The sequence below is a fragment of the Oryctolagus cuniculus genome, chromosome 14, assembly GCF_051225735.1.
Source record: "Oryctolagus cuniculus isolate XC-2025 breed Fujian yellow rabbit chromosome 14, ASM5122573v1, whole genome shotgun sequence".
Lineage (NCBI taxonomy): Eukaryota > Metazoa > Chordata > Mammalia > Lagomorpha > Leporidae > Oryctolagus > Oryctolagus cuniculus.
This window is the reverse complement of record NC_142880.1, coordinates 53,734,407-53,748,314: the sequence shown is the minus strand read 5'-3', so window position 1 is coordinate 53,748,314 and position 13,908 is coordinate 53,734,407.

Below are 13,908 nucleotides of genomic sequence, written 5' to 3'. Positions count from 1 at the left end.
CGGTACAATAGTTTCCTAGAATATGATGCAATTAGAAATGGGCTAGGGAGAGAGGAATGAATGAATGAATAAATGTCATTCTCATCATTCATTTTCAAAATAGTAATAGTTGAGATTAAGCCCAGACAAGTCAGGAGCTGAGAACACAATCCAGGTCTCCTATCTGAGTGCCAGAGTTCCAACCACTTGAGCTATCACCTGCTACCTCTCATGATATGCATCATCAGAAAGCTAGAAAAAGAATGGAGCTGGAACACAAACACTCAAATATGGGATGTGAATATCCCCGGTAGCTGCTTAATTGCTTAGTCAAACACCCACTACTGCAAATAGTTTTTAATTTTTCTTCATATTTTTTGTGAATCTTTTATATCTATCTGTTAGTTTGGTCTGAGATAGATTAGGTCAACAACCATATATTTTATTTTCTATTACTTTGGATCTTTCATATTGTGATACTCCTCATCTCTAGAAAGAAACTGACACATACAGGATGCCCCTAGTGTATTTGCAAAAATCAGTTAAGAAATTAATATATGAGTGAATAGATTACATTCCATATACATTCCTTATTCTTCTGATTTGTAGTATTATTTTATATACATTTTGATTATATTCTCATATAGTGCAAGCATATCATACTTAACAGAAATATGCAAGATAACTTGTATTATGGGAAAGATGTTAGAATTTTCTATTTGTTAAAATTTGTTAAAACAGTTTATTTGGACCAGCATTCTGATATGGTAGGCTAAGCCATCAACTGCAATGCTGGCATTTCATAGAGGTTTTATTTTTTAAAAAAATTATTTTATTTATTTGAAAGACAGAGTTACTGAGAGAGGTAGAGACAGAAGAGAGGTCTTCTACCTGCTGGTTCACTCCCCACATGGCCACATCGGCCAGAGATTCACTGATCCCAAGCCAGGAGCCTCCTCCAAGTCTCCCACATGGGTGCAGGGGCCCAAGCACCTGGGCCATCTTCCACTGCTTTCCCAGACTGTAGCAGAGAGCTGGATTGGAAAAGGATCAGCTGGGATTAGAATCAGTGCCCACATGGGATGCCGGCGCTTCAGGCCAGGGCTTTAACCCACTGCGCCACAGCGCCACAGCGCCAGCTCCTTAATAGAGGTTTGAGTACTGGCTGCTCCACTTCCAATCCAGTTTCCAGCTAAGGTGCTTGTGAAAACAATTCTTGGGCTCCTGTACCCACGTGGGTGACTTGGATGAAGCTACCCACTCCTGGCTTCAGTCTGGCCCAGCCCCACTTTTGTGGCCATTTGGGGAGCAAACCAGAAGATGGAAGATTCCCTCTCTCTCTCTCTCTCTCTGTGTATGTGTGTGTGTGTGCGTCTTCTCACTCTCCCTTTCTTTCTATAATTCTGCCTTTCAAATAAATAAAATAAATCTTCAAAAATAAAACAAGTTGTTAATCCTGAGCACTATTCATTACAGCTGTATTGAAAATTCGGGAGCACAGATACGTCTGCTTTGTCCTCATAGTTCAACCCCAGGAGAAAAAGAGAAACTAATTCTAGATTTTTATGGAAGTAGAAACCCTTCTTGGAATCATATAATCAGAGAAATCATTACTTTCACATTCATTCACATGTAGTATTTCACTCAGCTATAATGCTTTCTGCATGAGATGCATCTTTCTAATGCACTAAACAAAACCAGGTAGAAAATGGAAATGTTATAAGGTCAGAAGCAGCTCCATAATTGATGCTATTGCTACTGTGTTAAAAAAAAAATATCTGGGGACATTAGTCTGTAGGATCAGACCCAGAATAAATTAGCAGATTAACAAGGGATATGGTTATTTGGGAATTGCATGAATTGATAATGAAATACTTGGAAAGTTTTAATGATTAAATTTTCCCCAAGGAAAACTTTAGCTGAACAATCATTAAAACTATTTTCTAACATCTTTTATTTTTATATTTTCTCCAAGTGATTAAAATGTGAATGATATTTCTAAAAATGTATGTAATGGCACCTATAAGAGAGATTGTAGGGGTAGTTATGCCTGAAAAGACATGTGGAGCATTCGAGTTTCCTCAATGAAATTTAAATTAAATTAAATGCATGCCCCCTTACATTGTAGAATCAGTTAAATCCAATAATCAATAAGTACATAGTAGGTTCTACACATTTTCTTACTTTCTATATCCTTAATTTTTACAACAATCACCTTTTATTCATGATTCACAAAGACAAAACAGAAGCTCACGGGTGTTGACCGCATGTGTTACTTGTGGAAGCCAGTGAGTTGCAGATGAATTGGCTGACTCCAGATTCTAGGTGTGCTTTATTATGCTGTAAGATTCCTAGAGTGCCATGGCATTTTTCCATTTAAAGAAAAGATAAAATGTTAATACCCACAAGATTGCATCTCCATTCTACTCTGTGCATAATAACAAATAAAACTGCTTACATTTTAAATTATTCTGTCACAATGTTACCACTTAACCAGAGAAGAAGACACTTATTTTCATTCTAAGGGCAGTTTGAGATTTGAATTAAACATAGGTGCACACAAGAAAGGTACTTCATGATGTTTTCTTGGAAATCAGTTTCCAAGTACTTATTAAATACTATATTTTCTTGGCAGATAAATGGTAAACTAAAATGTACTCTGCTGTCAGTAGAAGAACCTGAAATGACAGACAAGTTCCCTGCATCCTAGATTTAGCTACAGCAGTTACTTCATTGTATGACTTTGGATTAGTGGTTTTTTAATGTATTTCAGTCTTAGTTTTAAATGTTTGGCAATGAAGGAATGAACTAGCTAATCTGTATTATTATATCATGGAGCACTAAAATAATCTTAAACACTAAATTATATGGAATTTTCCATACAAAGATAATGATCCTCTTAAATTCTCCATTTCTGTTAGTCAACCCACTTGATTAATTAACCTAAAATGAAAACATTTTCATTTAATTCTTTTCCCATATGTCCTATGTAATAATGATTTAAGCACAGAGAGAATGGTACCAGGAAATGTTGATGATAGGGAATGTGAAGTCATTGCCTGGACACATTGTGTATTGCTCTTCAAAAGCTCCCAAGCCTGCAGCTTCTCTACATTGTCTTCACAGATGTATTGAAATGGTAGGTGCTGTGAGCATTGAAATGGCACATATAATAGGAGGTATTCCAAGCTTATGTTCCAGCTACTCAGAGACATAGACACCACAATGGGAAACCAGTTACTTGACAGAATTACTTATCAGTGTCTGTATCTTCACAATAATCAATGTACCTGGAGGGAAGGCCATATGGATTATCTTGAAAGTGGGTGACTTTTTATCTCTTTGACTTCCAACTTCATGTCTTTGAAGTTCCAGCAAGTTCTTTCTTTTTCACTATCAAAATGCTGCCCAATTTTGATCACTTCTCAGCTATATCCACAACTGCCACTTTAACTTGAGTTATTTTTTTAAACCAAGAGTGAGAATGAGAGCAAGAACGAGAGCGAGAGTGAGATTCTCCATTGTCTTTTTCACTTCCACAAATTCCTACAATAGACCAGATTGGGTCAAGATAAAGCCAAGAACCTGGAAGGCCAGCTAAATCTCCCATTTGGGGGGCAGAGATTCAAGGACTTGAACCATCATCTGCTCCCTCCCAGCAAGCTGTATCAAAAGGGGAGAAGATGGGACTCTAATCAATACTCTAATACTGGATATGGATGTCTCTAGTAGTTTATCCTGTCACAGCACAGTGCCCACTCCCACGGCTGCCGTTTTAAGCAAAGTCTGCCTTATATCTGAATTCTGCCTACTTCTTCCAATTTCATTTTGATGAAATGTGATCCATTTGCTCACAATACAGTTGGATATCAATTCATTTTCTCATATTTAGATCAACTAGCATCTTACGGCAATGCAAAGTCCACCTTTCAATAAACATCTCCTTTCTGCATTCTGAGTCGGTCACATCCCTCCTGTTGTGTCCCTGACTAAGGGAAACCAGTTCCCACTTTCCTGGCACTAATCATTCTTTTGCCTTATATTGTACATACTTGTATCCTGTCTTTTTTAATGTCTAGGCTTTCAGAAAATGTTTCCCTGGACCACTGTCTAAACTCCCAATCCATCACCACATGATAAATTAACATTAACACATTTAAAATTGTGTTAATTTTACTGATTACTGCCTCATAGTATTAATGATTTTTATTAGTAATACTTTTCACATTTGGTTGTGTGCCCTATGAAAATAGAACAATGTGTCTTGTTCAGTTATGAATTCTTAATAAAGGTCAATCAGAAATTAGTAAGACAGCAAAGCACTTATTAAAGAAACATGGAATTCAGGACAACTGGGTTTTCCTTGATCAATAAATGTGTTTAAATTCTTGCATACTGTGCATATGATATAAATGGGAAGGTTTTCAAAAATTTTTTGGGAGATTCATATTATTGTTACAAAATCTATGTGCAGGCTTCAAACCAAAATAACCTTATACTCATTCAGTATTTAAAACACTCATATTTTATGATCTCTATGGTCACTTCTCATTCAGATGATACAGCTTCACATGTGTCCAGATATCATTAAAATAATAACTTCAGAAGAAAATAATCTCTTGACATGAAAATTATAATGTAAAACATAGAATGCTTGTCTTATTCATTTTTAATTATTACTGTTTTAATACTGTGGTAAATTTTTTAGTCTTCCAAAATGCTACAATTAGCTCTATTCTTATATGAAAATATTCAAGCAGTCAAGCTTGCCCTTGCTTTATTATTAGATAAAAGATTATAGACTAGGAATAGTCTGGCTTGCTGTGTTTTACACATAGCAGTGCTTGATTTGCTATTCTAGGTTGATTGTGACTTTTTGTTACCTTTATTCTTGCTGTAAAACAAAATATTAGAAGTTCATTTGTGAGTAGCAGAAATTCTTCAGAATTGCTCCCTTCAGAAAATGAGTTCTCAAAACAGTGCTGTTTGGGAAAGATAAATAGTATTGCTGCAACATAGAAATCTTAATTGAGATATATTTTTGCTTTGCTATATTATAGTACCATGTTTTTCCTCAAACATTAAGTGGGATATTAGTCCAAAATGATTCTAAAACTTATTTGAAATAGAGACAGAAGGAAGAATAACAAACTAATGATGATAAAGTTCCAAATACAGAAACTAAGAGTAGTCAAAGGGGAAATATTATCTAAAATTGATAAAAGAAAAGAAAATAAATTGATAAAATAAAGTCACTTTAAGACATCAGAGTAAAACGAAAGACAGATAGGTTTCAACTTAATGACTGTTTGGTGGTCTATATGAAATAGATTGATTTTCCCAGTCTAACATTTAATAGAAAATCACCTGTATTCTAAGACAAGCCTAAAATTTGAGTTAAAGAAAACTTTAAACCATAAAGTTTTCACATAAGGTTTTCCACTGAGCCAGCCATGAAAACTTAAAAATACTTCACAAGACCCAAAAATGTTATAAGTAACATTTGATACATTTAATTTCTTGTAGCTCTAGATTGATCACTATAAATAAAGACCTGTCAACAGTATTAACTATGTGTTCACCTACAACATACTTAAATATTTTATACTTGTGGCTGTCATACTTTAAGTCACTAGTAAAGACATCTGCATTAAATATTAAGTAAGTCTATTTTAATTAACTTGGCTTTTTAAAGATATTCTTACTAGTGATATAATTGTGCATCTAATGGCTTCAGAAAATTGGATAGAAAATGTAAACATTTAAATATTGCATATGGTAACCTTTGAAAAACATAACAAAATAATCTATTTGCTTAGAAATGCTGTTTTCTTAACCAGTATTAATATTTTTTCTTCCAATAAAAACCATATTTTCCATTTCCTTAAATAGTTGCCATATATTATAAGGTCTTGTCTACCAAACATATCAATATCAACATAAAATTCTTTTTATGGTTTCAAAACGTATCTAAATTACATATGTCAATTTTAATCACTTTAAAGGAATAGTGTTCATAATAATATATTCAAATCAAAATTGTGTATTATCTCATTATTATGAATTTTATAGAATAAAGTTAACATTTATGTAATCTGAGAGCTGGCAAGTGACCTGACAAAATCATATCCTACAGAACTATTGCTTATGAAAGTATACTTACAAGTTAAAAATAAGTGAATACTTTCAAGTGCTATACAATACTAAGTAATTATTAAATGATAATGTTCAATATATATGACATCAAACACATTTATCAGATGGAAATACATGCACAAACCAAGTTTAAGGGGGAAAGTACGATTTTTGTTTTTTAAATCCTCTGATTCTACTGTCTGACCTTCCTATTCTGGGATATGATTCCCATGTTGTTTTAATGGTTTTACCAAATATGCAGCTATATACCAATACTGTGTCTGCCTTTAGTTATTTACTACTGATAGTCTCATTCCCAGTGTATCATTCTGAAATTATAAATTCATACTAAATTTAATGTTCCTAAAATTTATTTACTTTGCTATTATTTATTCATTTTATTATTTTGTATTATTATATAAATATATTCCATTTTAGCTATCCATTCCATTATGAATGACTTTATTTCTACATTTTTCTGTTAAAACCTGTATAACTACCACTATTCAGTAAAATATCATGGTAAATGTGTGAAAGTTTCTTCAATGGACTAACTGCATTCTAAATCATATGTTACACTAGATAAATGAAAAATGTTTTATATTTTTCTCAATTTTCCAGGGTCTATAAATGTTTTCCTCCTTACCCTGGTTCTCCAAAATGAGAGTTGGAAGCAACAGTGTATCGACTGTTACTTTGTGCAATAGTTTGATCCTGGAAGTGAATGCCAGAAGTAAATGAAACAGGCATTATAGAAGTCCAGGACAAAGTTGATAGCCGTGTGTGTGTGTGTGTGTGTGTGTGTATTAACTGTTATCTTGATCTAGTAAGATAATCTTTGCAGTGTTGGAAAGAATGTGTCCTGACTGAGGAGGAAGGATTTTCTACATTGACTCACCCTACCACTGGTTGTACTTTTCCTCATCCCATACTACAGTTTTCTGTAAGTAGTGCTGCCTGGTACCCAGCATCAGGGGTTTCCTCAGGCCACAAGTTGCAGATGTGGTAAATTTCTTTGAGGCTGGACTGAATGCAAACTTGTCTGAGCTCAATCTATGCTAATTTTTGCAGATGACTGTTGACTGGAAGCCAAAGCCCAGACACAAGCGAAGTAAGGTTATGAGGATATGAAATGGCTTCTAAAATGTACCTGGTAAAATGTTGTCTCATATCCCTCATCCACCCTTTCTATAAACCTACTATTTCTTCTTTTTGCCAAAGTTGAAAGTATCAAATTAGATAGTGTTATAGTCTTTATATTCATTCCTTATTGCTAATGAACACTTAAGATTTTCTTTCTGAAATTTCAGTTATTATGTTGAAACATACAGAATTATAGATATTAAACTTTTTGAAATACAAAAGATTGTAATTTCAGAGTTTTCAAAATAAAAATATTGTTCATGTTTGGTTTTTTATATTTGATTAATAATTTAATTAACAATTTGTAAAGTCCTTTTTGTATCACATTTTATAAAGTGTATAATATATTATATCTTTAGTATTTATATCTGATAAACCTCTCAATTCATTGTTGATATATATTTTATAGTATTTTTTGATAAATGGTATTTCTGAATTTTCATTTAGTCTAATAATGTTATGGTTTCTCTTTTTGCAACCTGTAATTTATTATAAATATGTATTTGTAAAATGTTTTATTTTTAGCAAAAAATGTCTATTAATTTAAGTTGCTTGAGGTTGATTTCACACATAATTTTTATTTGAAGTCTTCATGTTTATTAGAAAAGTCTCATGTTCCATTCATTTGAGGATTTTTAATGTTTTTTTTTAAATAAATTTTCTTTCAAAAGGTGCTTGTACAAATCTTATTAGAAATGTGACCTGAGGTACTGGCTCTGTGGCATGGCAAGTAAAGATGCTGCCCACGATATAGGCATCCCATATGGAGTCAGTTCATGTCAACTTCTGACCAGCGCTCTGCAAATGGCTTGGGAAATCCAGCAGAAGATAGCCCAAGTGCTGAGGCTTCTGTCACCCACGTGGGAGACACAGATGACTCTCCTGAATTCAGCCTGGCCCATTTGGGTAGAGGGTCAGAAGACAGAAGATTTCTCTCTGTCTCTCCCTCTCTATAGCTCTGACTTTCCAAATTAATATCTTTTAAAAAAAGAAAGAAATGTGACCTGAATTGAACTGTACTACTCTAATAAGGGCTTAGAAATTAAATTTATTAAATATTTTGTTATACATAGCTATACGACTGATTTTTAACTGGACATTTTACTCAAGACACATAAATCAAAAAATAGAAACAATAAGAACATAATATGATGAACCACCATTGACAATAAAATGCCTTCTTGTTATTACTTCACAGTCATTTCCAGTGATAACTACTATGATTTCTAATTAAAAAGCTATTTTTATGAATATGAAATCATATGGATGGGATAATTGCAATTGTATCATTTTATCTCTGACTGCTTTTATTTAACATTGTTTAGAGTTTCATCTATGTAGTACAAGCTGATATACTTTTATTGTCACAGCTCACTTACTGGAATCCTTGTACATCATTTCTCAAAATTAGGATCATGTTTTTATTGTAAAACATTTTTCCCAAAAAATGCTGTGTATATGAGATTGATTCACAATTTGACCGAAAAGCACTGCCAGCATTACTAATAACAGACGTATTGCTGGGCTTTGGTTCTTGTTCCACATTAAGGGCAATGGAATTTGCAATTCTTGTTGTAGGTCCAAAACTCTCCTGACATTTTCTCTACCCCAGTTATTTACTTGTGTTTTTCTATCAGTCTGAGCACTTTAGTCAGCCTGGCTTTAAACGTGGAAGTGGAAATGCAAGCCTCCACGCTGAAAGTTTCCCTAAATTCTGTGGAAGCCTGGATACCTTGCCCAGTTCAAGTAGATTATTCTGGCCCAAGCGAGGCAAGTGTTTGTGGGAGTTTGTTAGGAATCTCAGTCTATGCCTCCCTCCTCATTCTCTCAGTGTGCTGTCTGCTTCGCCTTCTATTAAAAATGTATGTGATTGGAATTTGCAAAGTTGTTTCAAATGTCTTTCACTTCCTTGGTTAAATTTATTCCAAACTATTTAAATAATTCCTGATGATTCTTTTTATTTCAATGGCATGTGTTATAGCATGCGCTTTCGCATCTCCTTTATTAATTTTGGTCTTTTTGCCCTAGCTGCTATCCCCATTTTTTAGGGGGTTAGTCGGATCAATGGTTTATCAATTTTGTTGATTTTTATTTCAAAGTAATAGCTTTTTATTGATGTTTTGTATGATTTTTTAACTTCAATTTTATTTCTTGTCTAATTTTTATTATTTCTTTTCTCTTACTAATTTTTCATTTTGTTTATTCCTGTTTTTCTAGATTCTTCAGATACATTGTTAGATCATTTATTTGATATCTTTCCAACTCCTTCACATAAGCTCTAACTGCTACAAACTTTCCTCTTAACATTGCTTTTGTTCTATCCCATACATTTTTATGTTATGCTGTCATCTTCATTTGTTTCACAGCATTTTTTAATTTTCTTTTTCATGTCTTCTTTGGCCTACTGTTAATTCAGGAACATGCTGTTCAGTCTTCACAATGTTTGTATATTTTCTAGAATTTCTTACAGTGTTAATTTCCAGCTTCTTTCCATTGTGCTAGAAAAGATACATGATACAACTTCAATTTTTTTTTAATTGACACTTGTTTTATAGCCTCACATGTGGTCTGGTCTACCCTAGCAGTGTTCCAAGCACTGGTGAAAATAATGTTAATTCTGTGACTTTGTCACATTTTGTAGTCTACAGTTTCAAACATTTCTTTCTCTTTCTTTATAACAATCAATTGACTTACAATGAAAATATTTAATGTATTTGTACAGGTCTCCATTGTACTCGACAAGTGAAAATCATTTTTTTAAGACTTGGTGTACTTCAGCCTAGTATGTTTAAGCACAGGACAAAGTGCTAAAATATAAAGAAAAATAAAGCAAACATTTAAAATATTCAGATAATTGACACATTATCTACAAGATAACAGCAATCTGAATGAGCGAAGCATTATTCCAGAGATTGTGGAACCATTAAGACAGTGATAGATCAGTTTTGTGAATTCCAAAGGAAAATAAACATAGGATTCAATATTCAGCGAATTTGTTCTATGCTGTTCCCTTATAAACATGTATTTTCAGCTTTTCAAAGAATGTGAAAGGTCTGTGTAGGTTTAGAGGAAACACAATTCTGTCATTGTGACTGCTAATTATGTAGCACTGACTGCCAGCTTCCCACCTAATGCCACCTTCCTTTTCTTCTTCACTAACATAATTTCAGGTTAGTTGGAGATAGGAAAAAAATTACATTTCACCACTTCACTGGAAATGGAGGCACTTAATATGGCATAGTTCTGAGCCAGAATCTCTAAGTAGTAGTTTCTGTATAAAATCTCTATGATTTATTCAGTTAATATTCTTGCCCTTTGTGTCTTCTGCTTCCTCACTTTTCTTCTCACTAAAATAGAAAGCTGACTGGCTGAATCTGCGGAAGCTGAATGTGACAACCAAGGAAGGATTTGGGCAATTGTGCAGACTTCCTTAGACTGCTTTGTCAAGGCCAAGAATCACCTATCCAACTCCAGTTTCTCTTTGCAAACAAACATATCTCTTTTCTTAAGGTACTGTAACTTGGATTTTCTGCTAAATTTTATAAATGATTTCATTTTAGATTTATTTGTTTGTAAATGAGAGGGAGGAGAGTGAGTTAGAGAGACAGAGAGAGAGAGGGAAAGAAATCTTAAAACCACTGCTTCATTCCCCAATGGTTGCAACAGTCAAGTCTGGGCCAGGCCAAAGCTATGTATTAGGAACTCCATATTGCTTTCCCACATTGGGACAGGGACTGAAGGACTTGGACCAGCATCTTCGACCTTCCCAGGAACTTAAGAAGGGAGCTGCATCAGATGCAGAGCAGCCGAGAATTAAACCAGCACAATGCCAGCCCCTAAAATGATTTCTTGATAGATAAACATCTTAATTTTGAAATGTATTACACATAATTGAAATTCTGAGGTCCAAAAAAAAAATGTGCAAACCAATGAATGAATGTACAAATGAGTGAGGAAACAACTAAACAGAGTTAGTTGCATAGTAAGCTCACAAAATGACAAGAATTCCTACAAACCAAAAATTAAGGACAGAGCTAGCCTAGTAAGATTTTTCTAAGAGATACAGTTGAGATGTGATAAGGAAGGGTTGTTGTGTCTTGTTATATATTTAAGGATTCTGAAGATATAAGAGAAAACAACACAAGCATTAATAAGTGTTTACACCAAAGGGAGCTAAAACCTTGGCAGGACATGAAGCCGAAGATTAGGATTCACATATAAAGCCAAGATCTCAAGGTGAACCAGAGAAATCTTCTATATACAGTCATAACATGAACAAAAGAGAACAAATATCACTTCTTGGATTTAGGGACTAAAAGAAAAGAAGAAGAATTTCACTTGGAATTTAACTATATACTTCCCAAAGGTATGTCAGAAATGATCCATAAGTGCTCAAAACTCTGCTAAACGACTCTAGCAATGACAGACAAAGACAGTAAAATAACACAGACAAAACCTTCAAGTCAAGCAAGTAGTAGAAGATTGCATTCAGTCAATAAGAATACACATCTGAGAAGACAGCCACAAGGTGCACAGAGATTGCATACATACAAACCACAGGGTCAGGAAGGATGTAAACATAAAACACATCTAATTTTACTTCCAAAATAGAAGTAGCATTTAAGCAGATTAAAGTTTCCAGGAATTTACTATATAAGTATATATAAATAATAAAAAATCATTTGGGGGATTAACAATAGACACTGAAAGAGTTAAAAACTTGTCAACAAGGATGCATAAGATAAAATCATGAAGTTCCCCTCTTGGGCATTTTCAAAGTTTGCATACTTATACCAAAATAGAAAGATGATTCAGTTATACATAAGCTGTTTCCAAACTTCATTCCATCAAAACACACTGAAACATCTTCTCACACAAGGTGGAAAAGGTAAGAAAGTGTTCACATATAAGGGAGACAGGGAGACCTGACTTTGGTTTTCCTGTGCTCTGCCAAGTTGTCCTGAAACTTGAGGGTATTCATATCTGAGCACAGAAACTCAATATCACCTATTTATTATAGATTAGCATCAGACATGGTCCGGGGAGTAAAGTTCTGCCCTAAGAACTAGAAATGACCCTTGTAATTTCAGAGCTTGTAAGGTAGAGGAATAATTGAAAACAAGTGGCACAGTTATCCTAAAACAGGAAATCAAGTGGAGTAGAGAGGGTAGCATATTAGAAATGTAGTAGTATGATAAATAAAAAGACAAAAAATGAATAAAAAATTTCCTATATCATGGATCTTAATTATTATGAATAAAATTGACAGTTAACAAAAAGAGATGCTGGCAGGTGTTTGGCCTAGCAATTAAATCACTGGTTAAGATGTCTGCATTTCAAGTCAGAATGCCTGGGTTTGATACCTGCTTCCAGGTCCTGCTTCCAGCTCCCTGCTGTTGCAGATCCTGAGAGGCAGAGGTGATGGTTCAAATAATTTTGTTCCTGCCACCCTTGGATGAGACTTGGGTTGAGATCCCATCTCCTAAGCTTAATTGAGCTCAGTTCCAGTCTCTGTGGGCATTTGGAAGTGAACCAGTAGATGGAAGCGCTCTCCTTTTTTTTTTTTCTCTCTCTCTCTATTTCCCTGTATCTCTTCCTCCAAAATAAAGCAAATAAATAAGTTTGTATAAAATTACTTATTTATCTCTTTGAGAGGCATAGTTATATATATAGAGAGAGTGACAGTGAAAGCGAGAGTAAAAGAGTTTTCCATCCACTGGTTCACTCCCCAAATAGCTGTAATGCCAGGAGCTGGGCTGATCCTAAGCCAGGAGCTTCTTCTGGATCTCCCACATTGGTTCAGGGGCCCATGTACTCCAGCCACCATCCACTGGTTTCCCAGGTGCATTAGCAGGGAGCTGGATGGGAAGTGCGGCAGCAGCAAATCAAACTGGTACCCATATGGGATGCTGGTACTGGTCATGTATAAGAGCACCAGTTTCAGTCCCAACTGCTCTGCTTCCAATAACAGTTCCCTGCTAATGCTGCTGGGAAAGCAGGAGATGGTCCTAGAGCTTGATCCCCCCTCTCTCTCTCACATAGAAATTCTGTGTGGACTTCCAGGCTCTGATTCTTGATTCTTGGGGCCATTTGGGACCAGTTGGAGAGTGAACCAACAATGGAAGATCTCTCTCTCTCTCGGTGTCACTCTGTTTTTCAAATAAATAAAATATATCGTTTTAAAAGCTGACCAAGACACCATAATAAGAATTCTATGAGGTTCTTATGAGAGCATTGTGATGTTTCTTCAAAAACTGAACAAAACACTATTATACAAGAAAAGAATAGACACATTTCACTTATGAACATAGTCTGTTATATTGATTTTAAATGTTAGAAAAGTGATCGAACAATGGAAGGGTATATTATAAAAGAAGGGTTCCACATAATATATATAAATATATGTTTAAGATATAATATGTTTAATATATAATTCACATACTAATAGATTAAAGAAGAAAAATTATGCTTCTCTTAATCAATGGAAATAAAAACTAAATTGATTTTAAAAATCAGCATCTACTCCCAATCATATTTGACAAACCAATAATAAAACAACAATTTTTCAACATGATGCTGTGTATTTAGAGAAAATGTCAAGCCTTTAGTTGAAGAAAGATATTATCTGCTAATTTTAAAGACACACTTAAG